The sequence below is a fragment of the Papio anubis genome, chromosome X, assembly GCF_008728515.1.
Source record: "Papio anubis isolate 15944 chromosome X, Panubis1.0, whole genome shotgun sequence".
NCBI classification, from domain to species: domain Eukaryota; kingdom Metazoa; phylum Chordata; class Mammalia; order Primates; family Cercopithecidae; genus Papio; species Papio anubis.
This window is the reverse complement of record NC_044996.1, coordinates 121,274,750-121,285,260: the sequence shown is the minus strand read 5'-3', so window position 1 is coordinate 121,285,260 and position 10,511 is coordinate 121,274,750. Positions and strand designations below refer to the sequence as shown.

Here is a 10,511-nt window from a genome sequence, read left to right as displayed (position 1 = left end):
ATCCAATAATTGCTAGGACATAGGACTAAGGAACCAACCCAAAAAGAAGTTCCTACTAGCCAAAATTAAAATAATTTGAGTATCAATAGAAATAATTGCAGTTGATTGAAACACATCAAATAAGTTTGAGCCCATGAATTTATAATATTACCAAACAAACTTATTTTTACCTTTAAAAAAACCTGATTGAGGTAGAGGACTTCCAAAATAGTGGGATGAGGAGATCAGTAGATATACTCCCAAATGGAACAAACTTTCACTGGTGAAAATTAGTATTGTTTTTGTCTTTTTGTCTTCATATTTTTTGGTGGGAATAGGATCTTGCTCTGTTGCCCAGGACAGAGTATAGTGGCATGATCATGGTTCACTGCAGCCTCAACCTCCCAGGCTGGTCTTGAACTGCTCAAGTGGAGAAACTTATTCAAGAAAATCTACCTACTAAACCTTGGGAAGAACAATGGGAGTCTGTGGCATTTGAACCCCAAAATGCTTCCTGTCCTCCCACCTCAAGCTCAGTGTGTTAGAAGCTCTACTCTGGGAAAACACAGCCAGGAAGATGGGGCACCCTTTCTTCCTAGATCCCAGAGTAGGGCTATGGTTTTACTCCAGGAAGGGCAGGCCATCAGCATCTTTCATCACCACCAGTTCTGTGTTACAGAAGTTGTATTCCAGGCAACTGCAGGGCAGAGGATTGGAGCTCCCTCCTCCTTCCAGCCTCCACCTTAGAGCACAAGTTCTGCATGGAGGCAGGCTGCAGTACTGTGCCTTGCTTGCTCACTGGGTAGAGTTTCCACACCAGGAGGAGGGAGATGAGAAGACCAGGGGCTACTGTCTTTGTCCAGTGCCCCTCTTGAAGAGCCAGTGTGTCACTCTGGGAAAAGCAGGCCACCATCTTCCTCCCCCTTTCCAGCTCAGGAGTAGTGGTACAGAGGTTCTGTCCAGCAGGAGAGGCAAACCAAAAGAACAGATTGCTGGCCAGGTGTGGTGGCTCACGCCTGTAATTCCAGCGCTTTGCCGGGGAGGCGGCCGGGCAGATCATTTGAGTCCAGGAAGTTGAGACCAGCCTGGCCAACATGGGGAAACCCTGTCTCTACTAAAAATACAAAAATTAGCCAAGCATGTTGGTGGACGCCTGTAATCCCAGCTAGTCAGGAAGCTGAGGCAGGAGAATCACTTGAACTGGGAAGGTGGAGGTTGCAGTGAGCCAAGATCACACCATTATATAGCCTGGTATGAAGGAGATTCTGTCAAAAAAAAAAAAAATCCATAGAACAATCACCTAGAAATTAGAAGAAGCTAACAAGTGGGTGTGAAGTAGACCAGCCAAAAGCTTAACAAGTTGATCAGGGAAATAGAGAGCCTAGAGTCAGTCATCCCTGGTGGTCATGGAGACTGTGTGTGCCCAAGGCTGTGGCCTCTGAGGAAAACACTAGCAGCTCCACATTGCATGGGAACCTAGACTTCACCAAACTAGTCCAATCAAGTCACTAAACAAATAACAAGCAAATACAATAGGTCCTGTAGGTAGGTAAGGGGGAATGAGTATCCAGAGTTGCTACCATAGTCTCTAAAATGTCGTTTTCGACAACAAAAAAAAATTACAAGACGTGCAAGAAAAAGGAAAGTGTGACCAATACATAAGGAAAAAGCAGGCAATAGAAATTGCTTTTGAGGAGTCAATGGGTTGAACTTAGCAAAACCTCAAAGCAGCTATTACGAATATATTCAAAAAACCAGGGGAAACCATGTTTAAAGGGTTAAAGGAGGCCAGGCAAAGTGGCTCACGCCTGTGATCCCAGCACTTTGGGAGGCCGAGGGTGGGCAGATCACCTGAGGTCAGGAGTTCAAGACCAGCCTGGCCAACATGGAGTGAAACCCGTCTCTACTAAAAATATAAAAATTAGCCGGGTTTGGTGGTGCGGACGTGGAGTCACATCTACCAGGGAGGCTGAGGTAGGAGGATCCCATGGCCTGGGAGCTGAGGCGTTGTAGTGAACTGGGTGTGTGCCACAATCTCAGTGTGGTATTCCACTGCACTCCAGCCCCTGGGTGACAGAGTGGGCCTGTCAAAAAAAAAAAAAAAAAAAAAAAAAAAAAAAAAAGTTAAAGGAGGCCAGACACAGTGGCTCACACCTGTAATCCCAGCACTTTGGTAGGCCGAGGCAGGCAGATCAGCTGAGCCCAGGGTTTGGGACCAGCCCTGGGCAAAGCCATGTGAAACCCCTGCCTCTACAAAAAGCAGCAAATTAGCAGGGTGTGGTGGCATGCACCTGCAGTCACAGTTAATCAGGGGGCTGAGGTGGGAGGATTGCTTGAGCCCAGGAGGTTGAGACTGCAGTGAGCTATGACTGTGCCACTGCACTCCAGCCTGGGTGACAGAGTGAGACCCTGTCATAAATAAATAAATAAATAAATAATAATAATAATGCACTAAAGAAAAAAGCATCAAAATTAATTGGTGTTACCCTCTGGGACAGCTGTCCCTTGAAAAAAAAGAAAAAAAGAATCAGTTGCACCTAAACCTGAAGAATCACTGTTTCTTGAAGTGATGGTTTAAACAGAGCTGCAAACAGCAAGCGAATCTCATTATCTTTGGTGGCTGTGGCCATGCTCCTTAAAGTGAACCTTGAGGCTTACCTCCTGGTGGCCAGTGCCTGCTGGGACCAGAGGCTGTGGCCATCTGGCCCCCCAGTCAGCCCCAAGTCACGGCCCCCAGGCAATGGCTGTGTCTGACAGAATGTACCAGGTCACCGGACAGGTACTCGATAGGAGGTCTGCCAAATGCCTAGAGCCCAGGAAATGCGGTTACCCTGCCCCCTCCTCCTTTTTATAGATCTCAACATGGGTGCCCAGCACCACACCCTGGCCCACTGGAGGAGATTACAGCTAGCAAGTGCAGTTCCACGACTACAACATCAAGTTCCTGCTGCTCCGCCAGCGATCCCTGCGCCATCAGCACAAACCATACCAGAAGACCTTGCTGGATTGCAGGGCCCTCACCGAGTGTGCTTAAAACACTCAGGTATGCCAAAAGAAGAAAGAGAAAAGAGAGGCAGAGAAAAGAAGGAAAAAGGAAGAAAGGAAGAAGTTGAAGATCTCGAGGTCTGATCACGGTAAATCGAATAAGTCTTAACCGAATCTGGGATTCAGTAACCTGTCTTAATAATAATGAATAAAAGGAGAAGGAGAGTGAAAATGTTGAAGAATGATTGAAAACCACAAAACATTGCTGAAACCAAATTAAAAGAAGGTTAATAAAAGGAGACATCCCATATTCTGGAGATCAGAGAACTTTCCAGCATAGCTCAGAAGATCAGACTGCCTAGACGCAATCCAGACTCTTAGGTAAGTTACCTAACTTCTTTGGGCTTTGGTTTCTCATTTTATTGAAATAAGGATAAGAGATCCTGTATTATAGAGTTGTTCATGGAGTGAATGGCTCAATATACATATAAGCACTTAGAACAGTGCCTGTATCACATGGTGTGTGTTTAATGCTTTTACTTGATCCTGAAATTGTGAAAGGCAATTTGGCAGAGTGTATGAATCTTCAGTTACAATCTTTTTCTCCAGAAAGTCAGCTGTTGCTCCATTTTCTTCCTGAAAGCTAATGTTGCAGAGAATTCTGAAATAGAAGTAGGCTTTGTTTGTAGAGCAGGGTGGTTAAGAGTCTGGGGTTGGACTGCCTTGGTTTGAGTCCTGGCTTTTCCCATTTACTGGATGTGTGACCTTGGACAAGTTGATCTCTCCCTATGTCTTCAAGGGCCACTCACAGACCACTCCTTTTAAGACCCTTTGCATTTGTTAGCCAAACCATCCCTTCCTCCTTTTTTAGTTGTTTGGTTTTAAACACGTTTGGTGGGTTGCAATCATAATGCTTCACCCCTGACCTTCCTCCTCACTGAGAACTCTGTTTGACCACTGTGCTGGATCTAGAAGATGTTGGCGTGTATCCACCAAGACAACAGGAGTGCCATGGGCAAATGGGAGGGAGACTCTTCCTGTCTCACGGTTCCTGAGCTAGGATTATGTGAACCTGGAGCTGCCGAGGGCCTCACCTGGAAGCCTGTCTGCAGTAGGAGAGGTAGGCTACCACCTGGGAACCAGCAGACTGAGCAGCTGGAGAGCAGAGGACGACAGCATCGATTGAGTTCCTGCATCCAGCCAACTTCCAGGCCAGCGCCTTGCTATTGGGATGCTGTGTGGTTTAAATAAGAGAATTAGAGTGTAAAGCACCAAGTATGTGTCGAAGACCTGAGCAAGTCCTCCAAGAAAAGGCGATCTGTTTCCTCCTGTCATCATGATTGCAGGAGTTTTCCTTGTAGTTAAAATTGTGGGCCAGGAGCAGTGGCTCATGCTGCATAATCCCAGCACTTTGGGAGGCCAAGGCGGGAGGAGGATCACTTGGGGAGCAGGAGTATGACGGTGGCCAATATGGAGTGAAACCCGTCTGCTTACTAAAACTACAATTAGCCAGCCATGGTGGCATGTGCCTGTAGTCCCAGCTACTTGGGAGGCTGAGGCAGGAGGAGTGCTTGAACCTGGGGCCCGGAGGTTGCAGGGGAGCCGAGCTGGCCAATACACTCCAGCCTGGGCCACAGAGAGACTCTGCTCAAAAATAAAAAAGTAAAAAATTGTTGCCAAATGTATGCGTGTAGATAGCTGATTCTGCTCCTGAAATGTGGTAAATTCCTTCCAGTCTGCAGATACTGATCTTTCTGTAGAGTTTAGGAAAATTGTTTCCAAAGCTCTTTTCATGATTGCATCTCTTGGCCAGGAATATGAGTAACTATCTGTGTGTTGGTGCGTCTCTGTTCTCCATATCTGTCATCTCTCTCATAATCTTCTCTCTCTCCCTCCCACCTCCAGAATGTGGGAATTCCTCAGGAGGCTTGGCCTTGGTGAAAGTAGTATGAGAGCAGTTGACTCCTTGTTCCACCCCAACCTTCCATCCAAGGAGCCATCCAGGGGACAGGGAGGAATCTTAAGCCACCACCTGCCTCAGCCCCTTCCCACCTTGGAGTGCAGGTGGGTTTCTACCTCGTCGGGTCCCCATTGTTTTCTAGCAGTGGTGCTGGCGAGTGCGATAGGACTTGGTGACACAGACTTTCTGCAAAGCCAGCGGGAAAGCGCCAACAGCTCTGCAGGATCCCCAGAGACCCCTGCTGTGCAGCCCAGCAGCTCAAAGGCCGCTTACCTGAGATCCTGTTGAGCGCCAGACTCTCAGGCCCGGCCTGGACCCTGAACCAGAGCGAGCATTTCCACACCACATCCGTGGGCGTTTGTGTGCACATCAAGTTTCAGAAGCTCTGCTCAGACGCGGAGCTCAGTTTAACCTTTCCTCCGAGCATCTACCCTACAAAGTCATTCTTTACAGTGAAAACCCCCAACTCCTCACCAGACCAGATCGTGTAATACCGACTCTCTTTACTATTAATACCTACTTCATTTTTATGTGATATTTTCCCTCAATATGGCGTTTTTATTTTTATTATTTTTTATTTTTTCAAACTCAGAAATTCTTAAGAACAATATAATGTTATTACCATAAAGTGGGAGCTCTGTTGCCCGGGCCCTTTGAGGTTTTGTATGCTCAATTCAGACTTCATTGAAACTTTACTTTTACTGTGTCCTTGGCCTGCCTCACCTTTTCGGGAATTACAAAACTTTCCACAGTTCTACCAGCTGCTTCTTCCTGTTTTGTTCTCAATTTAGGATGTTTGTTTCTTTTGCGTGATGTCTGTATGCTAAAAGAAATAAATGAGCAGAACACGTTGCGGTTCATTCAAGTACAGGGCATGGTCCAAATTCGTTCCATATGATAGTCTCTGACTAGGAATTCTTATGTCCTATAATTGGTGAGTGTATTTTTGCATTAAGCTGTAATGTTGAATTATCACTTCTTTTAGCATATTTATTTAAATGTATGTTGGGGGTGAAAAGTCATTATGTCATTAAAAAAAGGAGTCTTTGTTCAAAAGGGTGATATAATTTTCAAGAGCTGCTTTGGCAAATGTTAACTGAAGGGTCATTATGTAAGGTAGTTGTGTATTATGTTATATGTTATATATATTGTATAAACCCCAGTGCCATTACGAATATAGTTTGTAGAGTGGTGCCAGTCAGTGAACTCTTTGTTACCCATCTGTAATGAGATAAATACAGAAATTGAGAGTGTTTAGAAACTTTTATAACATATTTTTATGTCTGCTGCCTTTAACAGTAAAAATTTGGCTTTGTATTTTATGCATCATTTTACAATTCTATTTTTCTAGTGATTTATTCTTATTATATCTTACAGAAATATCAGTGTGCAACAGATTGGAAAATTTTTTTCAGTTGGTTTTTCACTGCAGATGGTTTAAACAGCACTGATACAGAGCATACTCTCTGGCTTCAAGAAATCAAATTTGGTATCAGTAATAGAATGAGAGTATAACTTTCCCCTGCCCCTAGTAGGGGCATTTAAAAACATTTCTAAATAATGACTAGGTTAAAAAAAAGACACTGAAAAGGAAATTACAAAATATTTAGAGCTGAACAGCAATAGAACAGAATCCATGAAAGGTTGTGTGGGCTGGGTGTGGTAGCTCATGCCTGTAATCTCAGCAGTTTGGGAGGCCGAGGTGAGAGGATGACTTGAGCCGAGGAGGAGACTGCGGTGAGCCATGTCTGCGCCACTGCACTGCAGCCTGGACATCAGAGTGAGACCCGGTCTTGAAAAAAAAAAAAAACAAAACAAAAAACTTGGGTGATGAAAGATGGTATTTAGACAGAAATTAAAGTTTTTAATGCATATATTACACACAAAAATTTACACTTAATGATCAGAATGTTCAGAAAAGGTAGAGAATCAGTACTCAGTACTTTTTTTTTTGAGATGAGGTAGTGCTCTGTTGCCCAGGCCACAGTACAGTGGCAGAATCTCAGCTCACTGCAGCCTCTGCCTCCCGGTTCAAGCAATTCTCCCACCTCAGCCTCCTGAGTAGCTGGAATTACAGGGGCTCACCATCACACCTGGCTGATTTTTGTATTTTTAGTAGAGATGGAATTTCACTGTGTTGACCAGGCTGGTCTCAAACTCCTGACCTCAGGTGATCCACCCACCTCGGCCTCCCAAAGTGCTGGGATTACAGGCGTGAGCCACCACACCTGGCCAGGCTCAGTACTTTTATCAATGAGTCCCAAAAATATAGAAACTTAAATAAGATAGACCACTATTTTCTTCTCATAAGATAGTCTTGTGGTAGGTGGCAGGTCCAGGGTTGGCAGGCATTGTAATCAACATAACATAGCACTCATTTACATGTCAAAAGTAGCACTATCTGGTTGTCATCACCTTTCAGTAATCAGACAGTGGAAATGAGCTTAAGAGAGTGCACACACATATTTTTTTTAAATGCAAGACCTGGGCTGGGTGAGATGGCTCCTGCCTGTAAACTCAGCACTTTGGGAGGCCGATGTGGAGTTCAAGAGGCCCAAGAGTTCAAGAGCAGCCTGGGCAACATAGTGAGACCCGTCTCTACAAAAAAATAAAAAAATTAGCTGTGTATGGCAGCAAACCTGTGGTTCCAGCTACTTGGGAGGCTGAGGTGGGAGGATCGCTTGAGCCCAGGAGGTACAGGCTGCAATGAGTCATGATTCATGGTGCCAATGCACTCCAGCCTGGATGACAAGAAGGAGACACTGTCTCAAAAAAAAAAAAAAAAAAAAAAGAAAGAAAGAAAGAAAAAAAGCAAGACCCTGAAGGGGTCCTCCATTCCTTTGGTCAGAGCTTGCTCATATGATGACAGGTGGCGGCAAAGGGGATTAAGAACTGTGGAGTTTAGATAAGAAGTCCTGAGTCCAATTACAATTCTGTATCTCTGAAGGAAAGGGAAAAAGATATTGGGGGATGATAACCAAACTGCCATAAGCAACCATATTAGTAAACTCAAAGACAATTGAAGGAAGAAAACAGTAAGTATAAAAGCAGAATGTTATAAACAAGGAAAACAAGGAACAATAGGTGATCAACAAAACTGAAAGTCAATTAGTTTAAGAGAATTTAAAACAGGTTAATCACTTGGAAAACTAATTGAGAAAAATAAGAGGCATAATAGACAATAGTACAAAGGAAAAAGGGCACACTATGATAGAAACAGTAAAGTTTCCAAAACTCACAGATTATTATGATCTCCTCTATAGAAATGCATTAGAAAACTCACAATGAAATAGACACTTTTCTAGAAAAATATAAATTTTCTAAATGAATTCAAGAGGTAATAGAATTCAGACAGAGACCATTAATGAACTGATACAATAGTGAAGATACCTAGTCACCTAAAATAGTCACACACATAAAGAAAATACAACCAGGCCCAGAGGGTTCTATAGGAGAGTGCTGCTCAACCCACAAGAAAACAGAGAACTCTTAATTATTTAAATAACAATAATAAAAGAGAGTGCTATCCAACTCATTTAAGAAGCTACATTCACCTTAATATGAAAACTGGAAAAAGGCCAGGTCCAGAGGCTCATACCTGTAATCCCAGTACTTTGGGAGGCCGAGGTGGGCGGATCGTTTGAGTCCACTGGTTCAAGACTAGCCTAGGCAACACGGCGAAATGCATCTCTACAAAAAATACAAAAATTGGTCAGGTGTGGTGGTGCACTCCTGTAGTCCCAGCTACTCTGGAGGCTGAGGTGGGAGGATTGCTTGAGCCTGGGAAGCTCAGGGCTGCAGTGAGCTGAGACTGTGCCACTACACTCCAGCCTGTGCTACAGAGCAAGACTCTGTCTCAAAAAACAACAACAAAAACCAAAAACCAAAAACCAAAAAACTGGAAAAAGATCTCACATGGAAAGAAAATTATAAGCTAATATTGAAATCAACCTAACAGTCCCATGGGCGGTTTTGAGGCGTGAGTCGCTCTGTCGCCCAGGCTGGAGTGCGGTAGCGCGGTCTCGGCTCCCTGCAAGCCTCCGCCTCCCGGGTTCACGCCATTCTCCTGCCTCAGCCTCCCGAGTAGCTGGGACTGCAGGCAGCCGCCACCGCCTGGCTAATTTTTGGTATTTTTTAGTAGAGAGCGGGTTTCACCGTGTTAGCCAGGATAGTCTCGATCTCAAGCCTGCGTGATCCACTTCCGTCTCGGCCTCCCCCAAAGTGCTGGGATTACGAGTGAGCCACAGCGCCCGGCCCCATAGACAGTTTTTGGTTGTTACGTTTTTTTGGTTGGAGTCTCCCTCTGTCACTCAGCCTGGAGTGCAGTGGCGCCATCTTGGCTCACTGCAACCTCTACCTCCCAGCTTCAAGCAATTCTCCTGCCTCATTCTCCCACGAGGCTGGGAATACAGGTGTCTGCCACCACCGCCCTGCTAATTTTTGTATTTTTGGTAGAGACCGGGTTTCACAACATGTTGGCCAGGCTGGTCTCGAACTCCTGACCTCAGGTGACCCGCGTGCCTTGGCCTCCCAAAGTGCTGGGATTACAGGCATGAGCCACTGCATCTGGCCAAAACAGGTTTTTTTTTTTTTGTTTTTGTTTTTTGATAAACATAGAAATTGACCCTTCTGGTCTTAAAACTTGAAACTCACCAGATCCAGACAAGGAGATACCAGGCCTCTCAAAAGGTATCAAATAACTGAAACTCACCAGATCATTGCATCCAGACATTAAGACACCAGACCCCTCATTCATCATGATTGCTTCCTCTGTTTTCCCATACATAGTTACATTTCTTTCCTGCTATATAAACCCCTAATTTTAGTTGGTCAGGGAGATGGATTTGAGACTGATCTTCCATCTCCTTGGCTGCTGCATCTGATTAAAACCTTCTTCCCTGGCAATCATTGTTGTCTCAGTGATTTGTCTTTCTGTGCTGTGAGCAGCAGAACCTAGATGGAGCCCCTTGTGTTTTAGTAACTGATTTTGGTTCTCTGACCCAGCATGCTTTGTTTGTGGCTTGCTGCTTATGGCCACCGGGAGTTTCGGTAGCTCCTCCCAAAGCGCCCACGCGCCTTTGCTGGAGGTGAGCCATTGATCACCGGGAAGAAACAGCCTTGAAATTTGACAACTGCATCCAGATAGATGAGTGCACCTTTGTATCAGACAGCAGACAGTGTGATCTCGCTCCTTCAGTTTGGGAAATTTGTAAAGGAATTCCCATTTGTAGGTTGAACAAGCCCAACTGAGGCTGGACACGGTGGGTCACACCTGTAATCCCAGCACTTTGGGAGGCCGAGGGCGGCAGATCATTGAGGTCAGGAGTTCTGAGACCAGCCTGGCCAAACATGGTGAAACCGCCTCTCTATCAAAAATGCAAAAATTAGCCAGGCATGGTGGTGGTGCTCAGTCCCAGCTGCTCAGGAGGCTGAGGCAGAGAATCACTGAACCCAGGAGGTGGAGGCTGCAGCAGCCGAGATCACATCACTGCACTCCAGCCTGGGTAACAGATGGAGACAAACAAATACATATAAATAAATACAAATTATTGGTAAAATAGCAATACGTAACTGAACGAAGTACCAA

At 45.0% G+C, this 10,511-nt stretch overlaps 1 non-coding gene across 1 annotated transcript; it reads left to right on the top strand.

Moving 5' to 3' along the window:
- The first annotated feature begins 2,509 nt into the window (after positions 1-2,509).
- Positions 2,510-2,642, top strand: LOC116272243. The gene has a single exon (XR_004180962.1). It is a non-coding gene; the product is annotated as a small nucleolar RNA SNORA68 (small nucleolar RNA).
- The last annotated feature ends 7,869 nt before the right edge of the window (positions 2,643-10,511 follow it).